The 17,943-nt window shown below is 39.9% G+C and overlaps 1 protein-coding gene across 1 annotated transcript in view; it reads right to left on the bottom strand.

Annotated features, from left to right (window-relative positions):
* Ctnna3 (catenin alpha 3) overlaps positions 1-17,943 on the bottom strand; it is a 1,668,564-nt gene that overhangs the window by 313,475 nt on the left and 1,337,146 nt on the right. The gene's annotated exons all lie outside the window — the stretch shown is intronic.

Below are 17,943 nucleotides of genomic sequence, written 5' to 3'. Positions count from 1 at the left end.
AAAATACAAAATGAATATATGATAATTATGTAGCTAGTTAATGAAAATTTAGAAACATTGACAAACCTATCTTGAATCCATCAGCTACCTGGAATTCTTAGAAATGGGAAGTCATAACTACTGGTGAGTCTACCAGGCTTCAATGGAGTGTTTCAAACCCAAGTAGAACAACTTTATTTATCTATAGGGGTCACCAATTATTTTTAAAAAAATAGGAATTTAAAAAATATTTTTAAGAAAATACAAAATGAATATATGATAATTATGTAGCTAGTTCATGAAAATTTAGAAACATTGACAAACCTATCTTGAATCCATCAGCTACCTGGAATTCTTAGAAATGGGAAGTCATGACCATCAGTTGTATAACTACTGGTGAGTCTACCAGGCTTCAATGGAGAGTTTCAAACCCAAAGCAACACAGATGTCCTCTTGAAATTCATTAGGTCTCAAAAGGAAACTAAACGTGATTTGGAAATGGACTTGTGAGGAGGAGAGGGTGTTGAAGAGGTAGAGGAAGGAAAGGGAGGACAGGGTTGAGGGTAATCAGAATGAATTGTATGCATGTATAAAATGGCAAACAAATTTGATCAGAAAAAATCATAAGAGTAAAAGGGAAGAATGAGGGGCTGGAGAGGTGGCTCAGCAGTTAAGAGTACTGACTGTTCTTGCAGAGGACCCAGGTTCAATTCCCAGCACCCACATGGCAGCTATGAACCATCCTGTTTCAGGGGATATGACGCCCTCTTCAGACTTCTGTGGACACTGTACAACATGGGTGCACTTCTATACATGTAGGCAATACACTCAAACACATAAAATAAAAATAATAAATAAAATGTTTAAAATGGAAAGAATGAAAGGGAAATGAGGGGCACGTAAGATGGCTCTGCAGAGGGCTGGAGAGATGGCTCAGAAGTTAAGAGCAGTGACTGCTCTTGCAGAGGACCTGGGTTTGATTTCCAGCACCCACACGGTGGCTAACAACTGCAAGTAACAGGGATCCTATGCCTTCTTCTGACCTCCACGGGCATTGCATGACACAAGTGCAGGCAATACACTCATACACATAAAATAAAAATAATAAATAACTTTTTAAAAGGTGGCTCAAGGGCTGGAGAGATGGCTCAGCAATTAGGAACACTGGCTGTTCTTGCCAAAGACCTGGGTTCGAATCCCAGCATCCACATGGCAGCTAACAACTGTCCTTAACTCCAGTTCCAGGGGATCTGACAGCCTCTTCTGTCCTCTGCAGACATTGCACGACATGGGTGCATTTACCTTCATGCAGGCAATACACACATACACATAAAAATAATAATTTTTTAAAAAAGATGGCTTAGCAGAGACGGGTCCTTGCTGCCGAACCAGTTACCTGATTAGAATCCCTGGGGCCCACATGATGTAACCAGAGTACTGACACATGAAGTTTACTTCTGACCTTCCTACTCATGCCACAACATGTGCATGTATGCACACATATAAATGAATAAACATAATAAAAAGAAAATGGGGGGGCGTGGAAACCTAGCTCAATGCCCAGGCCTCCAAATCAGCTTTAACTCCAGTTCCAGAAGATGTGATGTCCTCTTCTGGCCTCCACAGGCACAAGACACACAAATGGTGCACATCACACATGCAGGCAAACATACACATAAAATAAATCTAAACAAATCTTTGAAAAAATGAAAATGTGTGAACAAATACGTTTCACAATCATTCACCAAAAGGGGTATTGCTATGAATATTATGGGATATAAGATCTGAGGCAGACTAACCCAGAATAGGACGTTTATATCAAATTTCTGCTTTCCAAGGTTCAGGAACCATTGTGGAAGAGGGGGCAGAAAGATTGTAAGAGCCATAGGTGGTAGATGACTACAAGGAAACAGAGTTTTCCAGACAGCTGGTCAGTTACACATATGAAATCACTGCAATCGTGACAGCATACACAATTCTTATGCAAGATCAGTCAGACAAAATCCCAATATAGACACGTGGGTAAGAAATAACCAGCTGTACCTGAAGAAGGTATTGTCAATGATAACTGCTGGTAAGGCGAGACTCAGTTTCTTCTAAGGGTGAGACTCTTGGTAGGTTGACCAGGCCGTAGGGGATGAACCCACACAGAAGGGCATTTGTGTACGCAAATTTGACTCTATAGGTCTTTATTTGTAATACATATATTAGAGTCCCATGAAATTGGGCAGTGTGTAGTTGGGAAGGGGATACATATATTGGAGGGGATCTAAATATGATAAATATATATTTCATTAAATTTGGACAAATTCAATTAATTTTTTGTAAAGAGTATATAAAACATATTCATTCTAATCAAATTGAAATGCTGATAAAGATAAACTTCTGAAATTTGCAGTTTAGATTTATCAAACAGAGGCTAATTTTGAGACAATACCTTGATAGCTTCAAACAAATGATTGTGCCTCCTTCCTAGATCAAACTAAAATAGTTCTGAACTCCTTTGACCATTCTCTTGACTGTGTTCAGAATGAACATTCATTTATTCTTTATTCTTAAAAGCTTTATTTCATTTATGTGTCTTTGTGTATTCACACACATGTATGCAGGTGAGACCAGCAGTCCAAAGAGGGTGTTCGATCCCCTGATGCTGTAATTACAGATATTTATGAGTCACCCATTAAGGTGCTGGGAACTGAACTTGTGTCCTCTGCAAGAGTACCATGCACTATTAACAGCTGAACCATCTCTCCACCCCTGTTTATTGGGCTCCTAGAAAACAAAATTGATGATGATGATGATGATGATGATGATGATGATTATGTGTGTGTGGGGGGAACAATCTCAGGTGCTGCCAGCTCCATCTTCCTTATTTCAGGCAGCATCTCTTTAGCCATTGACTTTCTATGTCAAGCTAGCTGACCAGGGATTTTCCTGTCTCCACCCTTTATTTTATAATACCACTAGGGTTTTGCACTCTGGCTACTACATCCAACTTTACTTGAGTTCTGGGAATTTGAACTCACCCCCCCATGTTTGTGTGGTGAGTACTTTACCCACTGAGCTGTCTCCCCAGTCACTGAGTACTTAGCACCCTGCTGAGCCGCAGTTCACTGATATGCTTAATTTAATAATCACAGCAGTCCAGTAAATCAGAGCTGATACGACCCTGATTTAACTGATGAGGAAACTGAAGTTGCACAGCCAATCAGAGAAGGGCAGGGAAATGAGACCCTGGAAACTGTACTTTGTACCCTCCAGCTGCACTGCACCCTTTTAATAAGTAGAGTCCTTGAGGCTTTCAAACTGCAGTGCTCCTGGGAAAATTAATGCTAATTTCCTCACAATGAGGTTAACAGACCTATAGAGTCAAATTCTCCTAAGCCTTGAGCATCTCTCTGGCAGTAACTTAAGAATATTTTATCCCTTCCTAATCCTGCTAAATTTATTATGTGCATTTGAAAGTTGGTGAGGGTACGTAATTACCAAATTAAATAGGTCAGAAAAGAATTCAGACCCATTACAGATAATGCTCTGAAATGATGTCACCAGTTTATGTGTTCTACCACTGATAAAACTCTGATTAAAATATCTATAATTATGCTGTTATCTTTGAAAATTACTAACAGTAGAGAAGTTTGCCTTTGACAGTTCACATAGTGCTAAGTCACCATTTCATTACATTGTGTTATGCAATTAGGAAAGAATTAATGACAGAAAGTACAATTAAGCATATGAACGATTTCTGTAAGTACTTCATAGTCTTCAATTTCCCCTTTTGAACACAGTTATGATAGTTCATATTTGTTTAATATTTCTGGATCCAGTATTATATAGTTAGGTCATGTTTGGTATCTCACAGAATGCTTGTCATACATCTCAATGTCTGGGGAGGATCTCGCACTTTTCAAATGATGGGTCACGGGGTCCTGGCTCAGTGATCATTTAGAACAGGGCCTGTGCTCAACAAGAACAGCTCTTCTGACGCTATTAAGTTCCGCTTCAACCTTTTAAGGATTTGGACTCTCTCCAACTAATAAGAAATAACAGAAAGAAAGGACTTTCAGACATCATTTTTTAAATATCTATTTTATATTTAATTATTGCTGTGTATGTATGTTGTATGTATGTACACATGACTACAGCCATCTTTGGAGGCCAGAATCATCAGGTCCCCTCGGAGCTGGAATTACAGAAGGTAATGCCCACCATGGGTACATGCTCTTGCCAGTGTCCTCTCCAAGGGCAGTATGCACCCTGAACCAGAGTCATCTCTCTAGCTCCAGACATGGCTTCATGAAGCTGATATAGATGCTTTTTACCTTCTCACACAGATTCTTTTCTTCATGTATACTTTGTATTGACTTTTTTGTGAATTTGATAGGCTACATCTTAATCATATTTAGAACCCCACCCCTATATACTCCCCTGTACCTCCCCATTGGATTTCGTGCACTCTGTCATATGTTAAGTCCTCTCTGGTCAAGCATTTGTACCCAGATGTCCCTCAGTGCAAGTTTATCCACTGGAGCCTCGTCAGCCTATCTGGAGACTCTCCCTTAAAGATCAGCTCACCCTCACCCTGCCGTGATCAGCTGTCACTAATCTGTTGGCTACGGTTGAGGTCTACTGCCCATCTACCCAGTTCTATGCTGGGTTTGTGTCTGTGTCTGCTTGAGTTTGCATGGGTTTTGCGAATGTTTACTTTTGGGTATCTCCAGTGATACAGAAATTTTTTTCAAGGTTATGTTTTGAAATTTTTCATATGTTTAAGCCACATATTAATATAAATAAATCATAAATATTTTAAAGACTTTAAATACTTGAGAATATGAAATATCCATTTCATAATTTCCTTACATCATTTTCTGTTCATTTAAATACAGTGACTGTTTAAATGATAACAAAAAATGACATATTCGTCAGAGACGGGGCCAGGACCTTGGCATACAAGTGGGAGGCGGGTAGGCAAGGCCAGGAGGTGTTGAGGATGCCGCCGGGGGAAGTTTGCTCCATCCAAGGCATGCGCACTCAGTTGGGGTGGTGGCGGATAGGCCACAAATGGCCCTCACAGAACATGAGACTAAGGACTTGCTGCATCCATGTGGTAGCTGACTTGGGGAATGTCACCAAGATGTCTGTGTCCTAGAACCGTAAAGTATAAGTCGCCTGCAGAGGCTCCGGGGTGTGCATGAACCCTGGGAAGCGGATGCCATCGAAGATTTCAGTCAGTGGTGTTCATATGCTTATTCATACTGGCACTGGCGGAGGCAGAGGCATGGCTGAGGGCTCACAAGGTACTTTTCTGTGTGCAGGCAGCCAGGCCCTGGAAAACGTGGCTCAGGCTCTACTTGGACAGCTCCAAGGAGGCTCCACCCTAGAGTAGCAAGGCTCTGGGGTAGAAGGCTGCAGGATGCCACGCCTCCAACCAGGTCAGAAGCAATGTCCTGGAGATTTTTACACAGCAGGGTAGACCAGTCTGCAGAGGATGCTTCTTTCTTTCCTTCTGTTGTGTTGCACGTGAGCTCTAGAACTTTATCTCCATTGGCTGTTGTATAAATTGTTAGTTGGTCATTAGCTATACAAACCCACAAAGCACACATCTGACTCTGGCAGCCACTTGTCCTTACTCTCTTAGAGGGCAGCTCCAACCCATGGCCCCTCTTGTTATATTTTCCCAGAGAAAAATAAGTCCAGGATTCGCAAACCAAGAACAACAGCCAAGCTCTCCAAAGGTCAGCTTGAACCAAGCCCAAGGCTTCTTTGGATCCTGGTGTTTACCATGTGAAGGAGTCACTGGTCCTCCAGAAAGAACTGAATTTGCTTTTTTTCACCTATGAGGAGCTGCACAAGGAACCTCGCTATACCATCCAGAAGCTAAGTGAGTTCCGGGGCCAGAAGAGGAGGAAATCATCCTGAAGCACTGCAACTTCTCCTTCATGAGCCAAAGCGATATGGTCAACTACAGCCTTCTGTCTAAGGAGATCATAGATCACAGCCAGGGCAAGTTCCCATAGAAAGGTATTGTAGGGAACTGAAGGGAACATTTCACTCCTGAGCTGGACAAGAAGTTCAGCGCTGTCTGTGAGGCCAAGATGGATGACTCTGGCCTCTGTCTCCCCTGGAACATGGACTGATGCCTCCTGATATACTCAGCTTATGGGACTGGCCTCCCAACCTCTGCTGTGCTGTGCCTCTGGTTTAGCAATAAAAGCCTGGGTTTCTACTTAAAAAAAAAAAAAAGACATATTTAGGGGCCAGTCATATTTAAATGGCTCAGCATTGAAGAGAACTTGCTGCTGTCTCAGAGGACCTATGTTCAGTTCCCAGGACCCACAATGGATAGATCTCAACTGCATGTAATTGTAGCTCAGGGGATCCGACACCCTCTTCTGGCCTCTACAGATACCTGCACACATATATAAACCCATTTGCAGAAACGGATGCTTAAATACAGTTAAAAACAAGAAAAAAATCTTGGAAAATTTGACATATTTATTCTCTGTCAAGTATGATTTTCAGCCTGTGATATATCATTTTAAAGGATTTAATAAGTTGCCTGTTAAATTGCTTTTTGAAATGTTTTAAATTAAAATTTTGAATATTTATATTAATAATACTTGCTCATTTACCGTGAAACTTCTCAGAATTTATTAGTTTAAAATTTTGCAAGATGTGATAATGAGTCTTCATCATGATCCTTAATGAACCCAACTTCATGGTACCAATGTCTCTGAGTTTTCCCTTCCCAGGTTACATGCTGTCTACCCACAGAACAGAGCACAGGTGATTCATGTGCCCTAATTCCTTAACCAGGTTAAATAGATGTAGCTCCCATCTTGGCAACACTCTTTCATATTAGTTACTCTAGGGATTTAATCTAAAACCTATAAACAGACCTGGGAAGAGGTTTATAGCACATGGAACTGACACTTTGTGGAAACAGCTAGTCAGGTTACAATGACTCAGGCCAACAGCTGGTGAGTGAGCTCCACCCTTCAGAACACTGTAACCTAGATCATATATATGACATATTTATACATATACATATATATACAGAGTGTGAGAGAGAGAGAGAGAGAGAGAGAGAGAGAGAGAGAGAGAGAGAAATTTACTATGCAACTCTGGCTGGCCTGGAGCTTACTATGTAGACCAGGATGGCCTCAAAATCATAAGAGAGCCTCCCTCCTGTCTTTACCCCTCAAGTGCTGGGATTAAAGACATGTGCTACCACACCTGGCCATCAGATGATATCTTGACTAAACATTATGATAGAAGAATACCCAAGCAAGAACCCAAGAACCCCACAACCAAGCCTCCCTTGGATACCTAACTTCCAGAAAATGTGAAATACAGTGTTCACAGTACATAAGTATTATGCTAAGGAACATGTAAAACACAAGAGAATCAATTAGTTTGCCTTCCAATCTAATGAAAAGGAAATCATAATATGTACAGTCTTGTATCTGTTTCCATTTACTTAAACATGTGGTTTGTCTCACTTGTGCAATGACAGTACAATTACTTAACCGTTCTATATTGTACTGTATAAATACATTTGTAGGGAACTGGGGAGGTATCCCAATCAATAAAGTGCTTGCTGTGCAACTATTAGTATCTGAGTTTGATCTGAGCACACACATGGAAAAGCTACATTTAGTGGTATGCGCTTGTAATCTCAGAGCTGGAGAGGCAGTGATAGGCAGATAGATTTCTGTCTTCTTGGCCAGCTGTCAGCCAGCAGGTCTATCCTAAACAATGAGCCCCAGTACCCAATGAGAGACCTTGTTTCACAGTCGCAATAAACAAGGTGCATGCCTCTGAGGAACCACATTCATTGTTGAGCTCTGGCATCTGAGCCCATGTGTACACACACCTGCCAATACAAGAGAGAGAGAGAGAGAGAATATAAAAATAAAAAGGAACACATATTTGGGTGGACATGTGCATATATTTGAAAAGAACTTATCTATGAGTTGATTTCCTGGGCCACAGCCTATACGTATGTGCACTCTGGTTACGCTGTGCCCTCAACACTTGGCATATTATCTTTTCCGATTCTCCCTATGAATATTCCTTTCAGGACTCTATAGTGCTTGTGAGAGTTCTGCTCATGAAGATCATGGATCACCTTGACCTTTTATCTACTCTTTTGTCCTTAATTTTGGACAACTAAAATTTCTGCCTTAGAATCACTTAAGCTCAGGCCTAACCTTTCCAGGTTCTATCTTCAAGAAAGACAGACGGTAGAGAACAAATGAGGAGCAGTCAGAGAGGGAAAAGATTTTCCAACCTGTAGCTCTTTCAAATTCAGTTCCGAGGGTGGGATATGTACCACGCTATGGTAACAAGGAAGAAGTGTAAAGAAAAATCCTTTTAAGGAACCATGTCATATGCGGTGGGAGACAAATACAGGACACCTGTAGTGTTGAAGCTGCCATTATGTTACTGGGCATTTTTTGTGTGAACATCAATAAAGCCAAATTCTAGGTCTCCAAACTCCAAGACTCTTTGACCAGTCACGTGATTGCAACCCTTGGTAGAGTCATTGTTGAAGCTCTGAAATCCTGGTAATCTTCTGCTCATGCCTCAGACTGAGCTCCTCTGGGCAGCTCTCCATGACAACCACCCAGGGCATGCCTTCAGTTGTAGTTGGCAAGCCCATCGCCTGGACCTGCTAACATTGCAGACATGCATGTATTAAAGTTACCATGCCTCCATCTGTGTGTGTTCACTTTCAGTGACTTTTATGAGTTGTTTTAATGATTGCTCCTGAAAAATGGTAGGTTTTAGACTTAGAATTCAAATACAGACAGAAGAACAAAATAATCCGGACCCATCACCACAGTTATCTACTATCTCAATGCAAGAAAATCCACTGGATACATATTCACACTCACTGAGGATGAAGAGAGAATATTCAAAGGAGAAAATATCATGTATAAAATATTAAATTAAACTTAACTTCCCATGAGCAAAACTGAATCCTGAAGGGGAAAAGATAAAACAGTGCCTTTAAATTCTAAGGGAAATTTATTTCAAATATGGAATACAGAATCAGCCAATCCACCAAATAAGTGAACAGTTAAGGATATTTGAGACATCCAAGTACTCCAAATAATTAATTTCAATGAAGTCTTTATTAGTATTGCTACACGGCTCATTTATTGTCTTAACAAGGAGTGGCCCAAACATGGGACTGAAGAAACAATGGTTTTTAAATCATCAGGAAACACTGTGAGGCTGTGTGTGCATTCTGGTGCTGAAAAAATAAACATGGAATAGTTTTGCAAATGAGGATTCTCAGGAAAGAAGATCAGCACAGGAATTGAATGCATACGACAAGACACATCCAGGAGAGTGTGTCAAATAGGGCTGCCATATTGAATTCATGGTTTTACCCATTGATGTATATTCCAGTTTGTGTAAGGCCGGAAGGAAAATAAACTGCATCTTCATCTCCTTATTTTCTCACATATTTTGCAAAAAAAGGCTCACGTGGTAAATAAAGGACTAAGGAAACACATGATATCTAATCACTGCTAAGAATAAGAAAAAGAGATTTGGAAAGAGAGGCTTCTCTAAGAAGAGTGATATTTATAGGTATTTTAAGTAAGATAAAACCAAATAAATAAGCAACCCAGGGGTCTAAAATCAAACTCAAGTAGCAACACATGAATAAATGTATTTTCAAGGTGTTGGTGACTGAATTGCTCATGCTTTACATTCTAATTTTGTATTTTCCAACAAGGTAGGTGGTAGGTACAAATTACTATAATTTTTATTTAGTTTAAAGAAGATTTTATTTCTTATTTTAATTTTATTTCTGTGAGTGTATTGCCTACATGTATGAAAGTGTACCTGCATTATACAATGCCCATGGAGATCAGAAGAGGCCATCAAATTCCCCTGGAATGGGGTTACAGACAGTTGTTAGCTTCCATGTGGGTACTGGGAATCAAATCTGTGTCCTCTGCAAGAGCAGCCAGTGTGCTTAACTGCTTAGTCATCTCTCCAGCCCCTATATAAATGTTTAAAATTAACTATAATCAAAAAAATGTATGTTCTCAGACATTTGAACTCACCTACTACATGTAGTTAGCTTTTGGATAATGCAGATATTGCTAAGTTCCATCATCACAATCAGTTCTACTAGCTATCAGTTTTCTAAATATTTGTTGTTTTTTAATTTTAATCATTATTTTTACTTTTATGTGTATGACAGTTTTACCTGCATGTAAACAAGTGTACCACATGTGTGAAATACCCATGGAGACCAAGAGAGGGTGTCAAATCCCCTGGAGCTGGAGCTACAGATAGTTGTTAGCTGCTGTGTGCGTGCTGGCATTGAACCCCGGTCCTCTGGAAGAACAGCAAGTGTTCTTAACTGCTGAGGTATCACTCCAGCTCTTTCTAATATTTGTAAAGCAAGTATTTGTTCAGTCTTCATCTTAGGTGGAGTCTGAACTCTGAGTGGTAAGTGCATGGTCTATGTATTTTTTCTGTGCATATCTCAATGATAGGTGTTATAAACTTTTGGGGGAGAAAAAAACTCTGTTTGGCACCCTATTTATTCATTGCTTCTCTCATTAATGTGACAAAACCACCAGCTAAATCTACTTAAGAAAATTATGGTTTATTTTGTCTCATGGTCTGGGATACAGCTCACCGTGGTGTTGGGGAGACACAGCAGCAGGGGTGTGAGGCAGCTGGTCACACTGGGAATCCAGTCAGGAAGCCAAGGGAGATGCTGCTGCTGGTTGGATTGCTTTGTCTTTTCTGTCAGCCCAGGACTTTACCCTGCTTTACCCTGTAGGACGGTGATACGAGATGCTGCTGCTGGTTGGATTGCTTTGTCTTTTCTGTCAGCCCAGGACTGTACCCCGTAGGACGGTGATCCCACATTCAAGATATGTCTTCCGACCTCAGATAATTTTCTCTGGAAACATCCTCATAGACAGCCCAGAGTCTTGACTTCTAGACGTTATAAAATCACATCAAGTTGATAATCAAGATTAGTCACCACAAGGATCTAGAAATGGTCTTGGATCTGGTGATTTGGGACATGAGAACACATTTATGGAAAGCATTCTCTGCTTATAGGCCAGCACATACCGCCCTAATAGAAATGTTGATGAACTAGTTTTGTGCTTTGGAAAGCCATAAACAGGGGTTGAAAAAGTGCTGAGCAGTTAAGAGCACTGGATGCTCTTGCAGGGGACCCAGATTCAGTTCCCAGCACCTACATGGTGGTTCACAACCATCTGTTCCGGCTGATCCAATGCTCTCTTCTGCCCTCCACAGGTATTGCGCACACATGCTGCCTTACGTACATGCAGACAAAACACTCATTCATATATAAATGAATTAGTTAATTAATGAAAAATAAATAAAATTAAAAAGTGAAAAGTTCTTCAAATAATATTTCTTTAAAATATTTTATTTATTTTTATGTGTATGAGTGTATTGCCTGCATGTATGTGAGTGCACCTGTGTCATGCAAAGCCATGGGAGTCAGAAAAGGGCTTTGGATTTCCCTGGAACTGGAGTTAAGGACAGGTCATAGCCACCATGTGGGTTCTGGGAATCAAACCCGGGTCCTCTGCAAGAGCAGTCAGTGCTCTTAACTGCTGAGCCATCTCTCCAGCCCCTCAAATAATATCTTTTCTATATTTTTATCCCTTGAAGATCATAGGCTTCCACATCTAGTAAGGTTAAATCAACTGAGATGTACAACAAAAATATATGACATTTCAAATCTAACATTTTTCCTAATATAACAATAATTTTTCTAGAATTAAAATATTTTTGTGAAAGATTATGAACTACATCTCACTGATTCTTGTGATTTTATTCACCTTTGAATTAAAAATATTTCCTGTAGTGCACAAGAACTTGTTATATGCAGAGGTAAAAGACTAACAATTTTAGAGAACAAGTTCATTTTCTTGTACCTAACATTCATTTATCTTGAATCATTGTACAACTACAATCAATATTTAAAACTTCAGTGAACCCAAATTAATATGGTTTAAATATTCAAGTATGCTTAATTCATAGGCATTATTCTAGAAAGCTGAAAAGAGACTGATCGTAAGATTTTGAGTAAGAGTCTCATGCAGTGAATTATTCTAACTAATATTGGTTTAATATATTTTTAAAACTCACATTTTACCTGCAGTAATAGAGCTCACCATTTATGGAAATTGAGATGACTTCTTTTATATTTTTTTGGTTTTTTTGCGACAGGGTCTGCCTATAGCCACCCCCCCGCCCTGGTCCTGGAACTCACTATGTAGACCAGGCTGGCCTTGAACTCACAGAGATCCACAGGTCTCTGCCTCCTGAGTGCTGGGATTAAAGGCATGTGCCACCATGCCCAGCTGGAAGATTCTTTTATTTAGATGCCATCAACAGCATCTTCGCAGTGTTAAATAGTGGGCTTTTGCCTTTGCTTTGTAGTTGACATAATGTAAAAATAGAGCTTAGTGAAAAATTAGATGAGTAAGTGAACTGCCTTAGCATGACTTTTAAAATATTTTCATATTTATTGACTTGTGTGTGTATGTGTGTGTGTATGGGGCTGTGTGGTTGTGTGAATGCAATATATGTGTGGGAAATCATAAGATAATCTCTGGGGATCGGTTTTCTCCTACCACCAGGGGTCCTCAGTATTGACCTCAGGTCATCATGCTAAGAGGCAAGTGCCTTTATGAACTGAAACATTTTAACAGCCTGCAGCATGATTTTTGATAGAAATGAGTCACATATTACTTGAAATCCATGTAAACAGTAATTTCTATCATTGACCACACCGTGTTATAAAGCAATAGAATGTTCATTTGTTTTCAATATTATATAGTGGTTGGGTAAATTCATATTTTTATGGAAATAAAAATGATTTATCTTTTGGGGTTTTTTGTCTGTTTGTTTTGTCTTTGTTTTGTTTTCGTTTTGAGAAAGAGTGCCATGTAGGTCTCAAAAAATTGCTGTAGAGTTCAGCTCTTGAGCAATGACCCCCTCTACCTGCACCTCCCAAATGCTAGAATTCCCAGTGTGCCCCACCATTACCTTGATGATTTGGGTGTGGAAAGATTATAAGATCCAGGGAGGAGGTACATGCCCATATGGGAACAGAGTCCTACAAGTCCCTGGGAACCTGCTTGTATGATTCTATGGCAATGATGCCAGGATACACAAGTCCCATGCAAACTCAGGCAGACAAAAACCCAGCATAGAACTGGAGAAATGAACAGCAGACCCCAATCTTAGCTGAAGAAATGTTGGCAACTTATTGCTGCTAGGTGAAGAAGAGCTGATCTTCTTAAAACAAGGGATTTAAGATAGGCTGACTAGACTCAGTGGACAGACTTGCACTGGGGACATGTATTATTCATTATCAATGAGTAGCAATCATTGGTAAGGATTTATACAAAGTACAGGAAGTAGAGGGTGGGATGATGTAGCTAGATGTATCATCAAATGTTCTCATGATGTGTCTGTCATCTCTCTTTCATTCAGGCCTTCTGTACACACTGTATTTCCTCTGGAGTTTAGCAGTGGTGTTGGCCTGATTAAATAGTAAAAGCTGTCTCAGTAATTTTACTTTAACATAGTGGTTTCCAAGCACAACTGTGCATCAGAATGACCTTGAGGACACATTAAGGCACAGATGGCTTAGCCTTGGAGGTCTTGGTTCAGTAGATGTGGGGTCAGAGATTGTGAATTTTAACAAATTGTCTAGTGAAGTGAACAGTACAGTTCCTGGGACAACGCTTTGAGGATTGCTTATAGCAGGTGCAATTGGTTGGCTCTGACAAACTTGCTGATAACAATACCATGAATTCTTTTTTTATGTGGCTAGGAGTGGGGGCTGGCTAGATTATCACTATACCTTATAACAACCTGTTAATCTTGTATATTTTTAATTTTTTAATATTTTAGTGAGTTTTGTGCATTTCATATAATACATTTTAAACATATTTAAACCCCCCTCCTCCTCCCTGTCCCCCATAGATCCCCCAACAAGATTTCAGGTATCCTGTCATATATGTTAAGTCCCATCAGGTCAAGCATTTGTACCCAGATGTCCCTCAGTGCAAGTTAATCCACTGGAGTCTAGTCAGTCTATCCAGAGCCACTCCCTTAAAACAAAGCTCTACTCCTCCTCACCCCCGCAGTAATCAGTTGTCAATAGTTCCTTGGCTAGGGTTGGAGCCCGCTGCCCATTTCCCCCTTCTATGCTGGGTTTTTGTCTCATTGAGTCAACATGGTCTTGGCCATGAAGTTTTTTAAGGTATCAAAACTGTGGGAAGAAGATGCAGTTCTTGGCTCAGAGGTGAATTCTGATTATTACCCATGCATTTGCCTTGCCAGTGGTTTAGAGGCAGCCTGAGACCCCAGCGAGAATTAACAGAATCCGGGACCATTTCCAGTAAAGTCTTTCTTGCTGAAAAGTACACTGGAGAAAGACAGCCTTTCTTCTCTGCAGACATCTCTGCTTCTGGTTTGACTGTTAGACTCGCTGTGGCATGCTGACAACGAAGAGCAAAGGCACCACCTCTAAAGTACCTGTGCCCCTGGGAGTGTTATCGACTTCTGAATTAAAAGACCCTAAAAAAATACACTGTCTTGATATCTTGGCATTTAAACTACAAATCTTTACTGTTATAGCTAGGTGCATAAAATATAGCCTATTAAATTGTATAATTTAATCCTAAAGTAAAGTAGCTTTAAAGATGAACAAAGTGAAACTCCATTTCTTGTCCACATTTGTAATTAGTAACTATTAGAGATAATTGTGTATTCAAGTCTGAGTCTAGGTCTGTTCTTTCTTCACTCTCCTCTGCGCTGATGGACGTCGTTTGGGTTGATTTCTTTTCATTTCTGTTTCTCTCAGAGTGATTATTTTTCCCATTAAACTAAGCAAGAATAAAGAGCATTGCCACTTAACTCAAATGCAGTTCAAAAGGCAAACATCACAACAGAGATGCTGCACATCATCCCACTTCACCAATTTTAGAAGCAAAATCTGGAAAACATTATTACCCCTGAATATACCACACAAATGAAGTTTCTATTAATAAAAATCAGTTCCCATTTACCTGAGTCTCTTAATGAAATGAGTAATTTTATGGTTAGTGATATTATTTCAATTAAAAGGCATCCTGTAGCATGACGTCATTTAAAAGTTTATTTTTAATACCTTTATTTATTGTGTGTATATTTGTGCATGTGTGTGTGCCTGTATGTGTCTGTGTGTGTCTGTGTGTCTTTGTGTACATGCACAAACCACAGGGCACATTTGGAGGTCAGAGGACAGCTTATAGAAGTGGATTGTCTCCTTCTACCATGTGGATCCCAGTGTTGGAACTCAGGTACCCACACACCTTTGTGTTTGCTCTGTAAAGCCCTTCTTACATCATGGCCTCTATTATTGCAAGTCTTCCTGTCTTAAGAGTGCTGAAAACAGATAGTTACTGTCCAGGGACTCTCCTGGGGTAGGCATGTGTTCCACTGAAAATATATGTGTAAGAAATCTAGTCTACAAATATAAACCACACTGGTATCTACAGGTAGGGTCTTTGCAAGACTGGATGAGGTTATAAGGGTAGCATCTCCAAGACAGCATTCCTGCATCTGTGAGGAAGAGAGCTCCATGGTGGTACAGATGCTCTGTCTGCCCTCTGATGATGTCTAGCAGATGCAGTGAGGACGTCCTCACCAGACACCAAGGAGATGCTGGCATCACAGTCTTAGACTTCCTGTCTCCACATTAGCTAAATTAATTTCCATTTTCACATATATGGCTATACCAACAGAAAATGGGCTAACTGATCATTTCATGGCTCTACCCACTTTCCTACTTATAGGTTACACTGGTTTAGTGTTTTTAATGTTCTTTACTATTTTATAGCCAGGTGTGGTGGTGCATGCCTTTAGTCCTAGCACTCAGGAGCCAGAGGCAGGTTTATCTATGTGAGATCAAGGATAGCAATTTCCAGGTCAGCTGTGGCTACAGGGAGACCCTTTCTCAAAAGGAAAAAAAATATTTTTTATTTTATTTTATTTTATTTTATGTGTGTGAGTGTATTACCTACATGTATCTAAGTGTGCCCATGTTATCTGCCATGTGGGTGCTGGGAACCAAACTCTGGCCCTCTGCAAGAGCAGCCAGTGCTCTTAACTGCTGAGCCATGTCTCAAGTCCTTTTTGAATTCTTACCACATTGTGCTGAAAAGGATACTTTAATCATTTACGAGGTATTTTTCATAGCATTTGGTGTTCAAAGAAAGTGATATCTATATACACATATATGCTTTTAATTTGGACTGTTAAAATATTTCATAAGCTGCCTGGGAATTATAATGGGATTTTCCTTCTTGGTATAATGTATCTACCACTGTATCATAGATCCACATCAGAGGAACTTCGGTTGAATCAGTAGCCCGGTGCTGGGCTGGAGTCACTCATTGTGGAGAAGTATGCCCTCTGAAAGCTCTTCTTTCCCCACTCACAAAGTCCTGCAGTTGCTGTTCACCTCTGCTGAGCACACCCAGAAATTCAGTATGTTCCTGATGGACAGAGCTCTGAAGTTAAGAGGATTAATTAGGATAAAACCCCAAAGACTCAAAGCTATCACCCATTCCCTGGATCAGCAAAAATGCTCTGAGAAGCTTGCATTTGATGTGAGACAAGCCTCTCACAAATTATTCTGTAATTTCTACCCCTGGAATCATGAAGCTGCTCAGAAAATGGAGAGAGAAGATATCTACAAGCAATTTTGCTTTTTAAAATTTAATACATCTAGATGTATCTGGTTCTTTCTGCCCAGAGATTCTCAGTGCTATGTCTCAGTTCACATTGTCCATGAGCCACCTGGAAATGCCTAGAAATCCCCAAACGTGAGCTCTGCCTTCACATTTCCAGCCATCTCTTTCTGTCCCCCGTACACTGATTTTATCATTTCACCTAAATTTTTTCAATGGGTATCTATTTACTGATATGAAAAATTTCCCTGCTTTAAAGACTTTAGACCAGGTTTGGCTTCCTAAACAAAAATGCCTAGAATGTCATAGCTTCCAAAAGATAACTCCCCAAATACTTCTAAAGGAAAATTTTCATCTTGTATACCCTGCTCTAAAAGTTTAACATTCTCTTTGAAGATGAATCCAACTTGTAGCTAAGTACTGGATGGGCACAAAGGAAGGACTTAATAACATAACATAGTCCCAACAGATCATTAGTAACACACACCCACTTTTTCTTCACATGCAGAATACAACCCAGAAGAAAGAAGCTCCCACCAGGGAAGCATATCAAACTTCAGACATATTAAATTTAGAAAAAGTCGGATTTGGACTATATATGTTGCGTCCTGTCAACAATGGTAAAATTCAGCGGCTTTTAACTCTGAACCTGAGTCTATTCTTATTTTGGAAATTATTCAAACCCCTTCAGTATTTCAGTGTGATCCTAATGTGACTATTAGTGGGACATTAAGTCATACAATACCTGATCTGGACAAACCTTATTAGATAGCATTTGTTACTTTTTCAGGGAAATAATAAGCCATTCTAATAAAATTGCTGACCAATTCTGACAGACTTCCATGAGCTTATGATGTTTTCTAGGCAATTAGACTTCACATATGCATATAAGGTGTTTGATCAAATCCATGCCCACACCCTCCCCTCCAGCTCCTCTCATATGTCCATCACTTTTTTTCTGATAACTTCATGTACTCTTTCTTCTTCTTTGATTTATTTATTTTTGTGGGGCTTTTGGCTACTCTAACATCCCCCCCAAAGAGGTAACCCTAAAATCTTTTAAGGGTTAAATAAAAGCTCCCAAATGCCTTTGACATTTTTTTTTTTTTTGCCTTTGGAACAGAGGATGTTGCTAACAACCCCAAGGACATTTTGACTTTTAGCCAAGAAACTGTCTACATTTCTTTGGGGCCTT

This window comes from Nannospalax galili, unplaced genomic scaffold (assembly GCF_000622305.1).
Source record: "Nannospalax galili isolate Female #2095 unplaced genomic scaffold, S.galili_v1.0 scaffold116, whole genome shotgun sequence".
In the NCBI taxonomy this organism is placed as follows: domain Eukaryota; kingdom Metazoa; phylum Chordata; class Mammalia; order Rodentia; family Spalacidae; genus Nannospalax; species Nannospalax galili.
The sequence above is the reverse complement of the archived record's forward strand: the minus strand, read 5'-3'. Positions and strand labels throughout refer to the sequence as shown.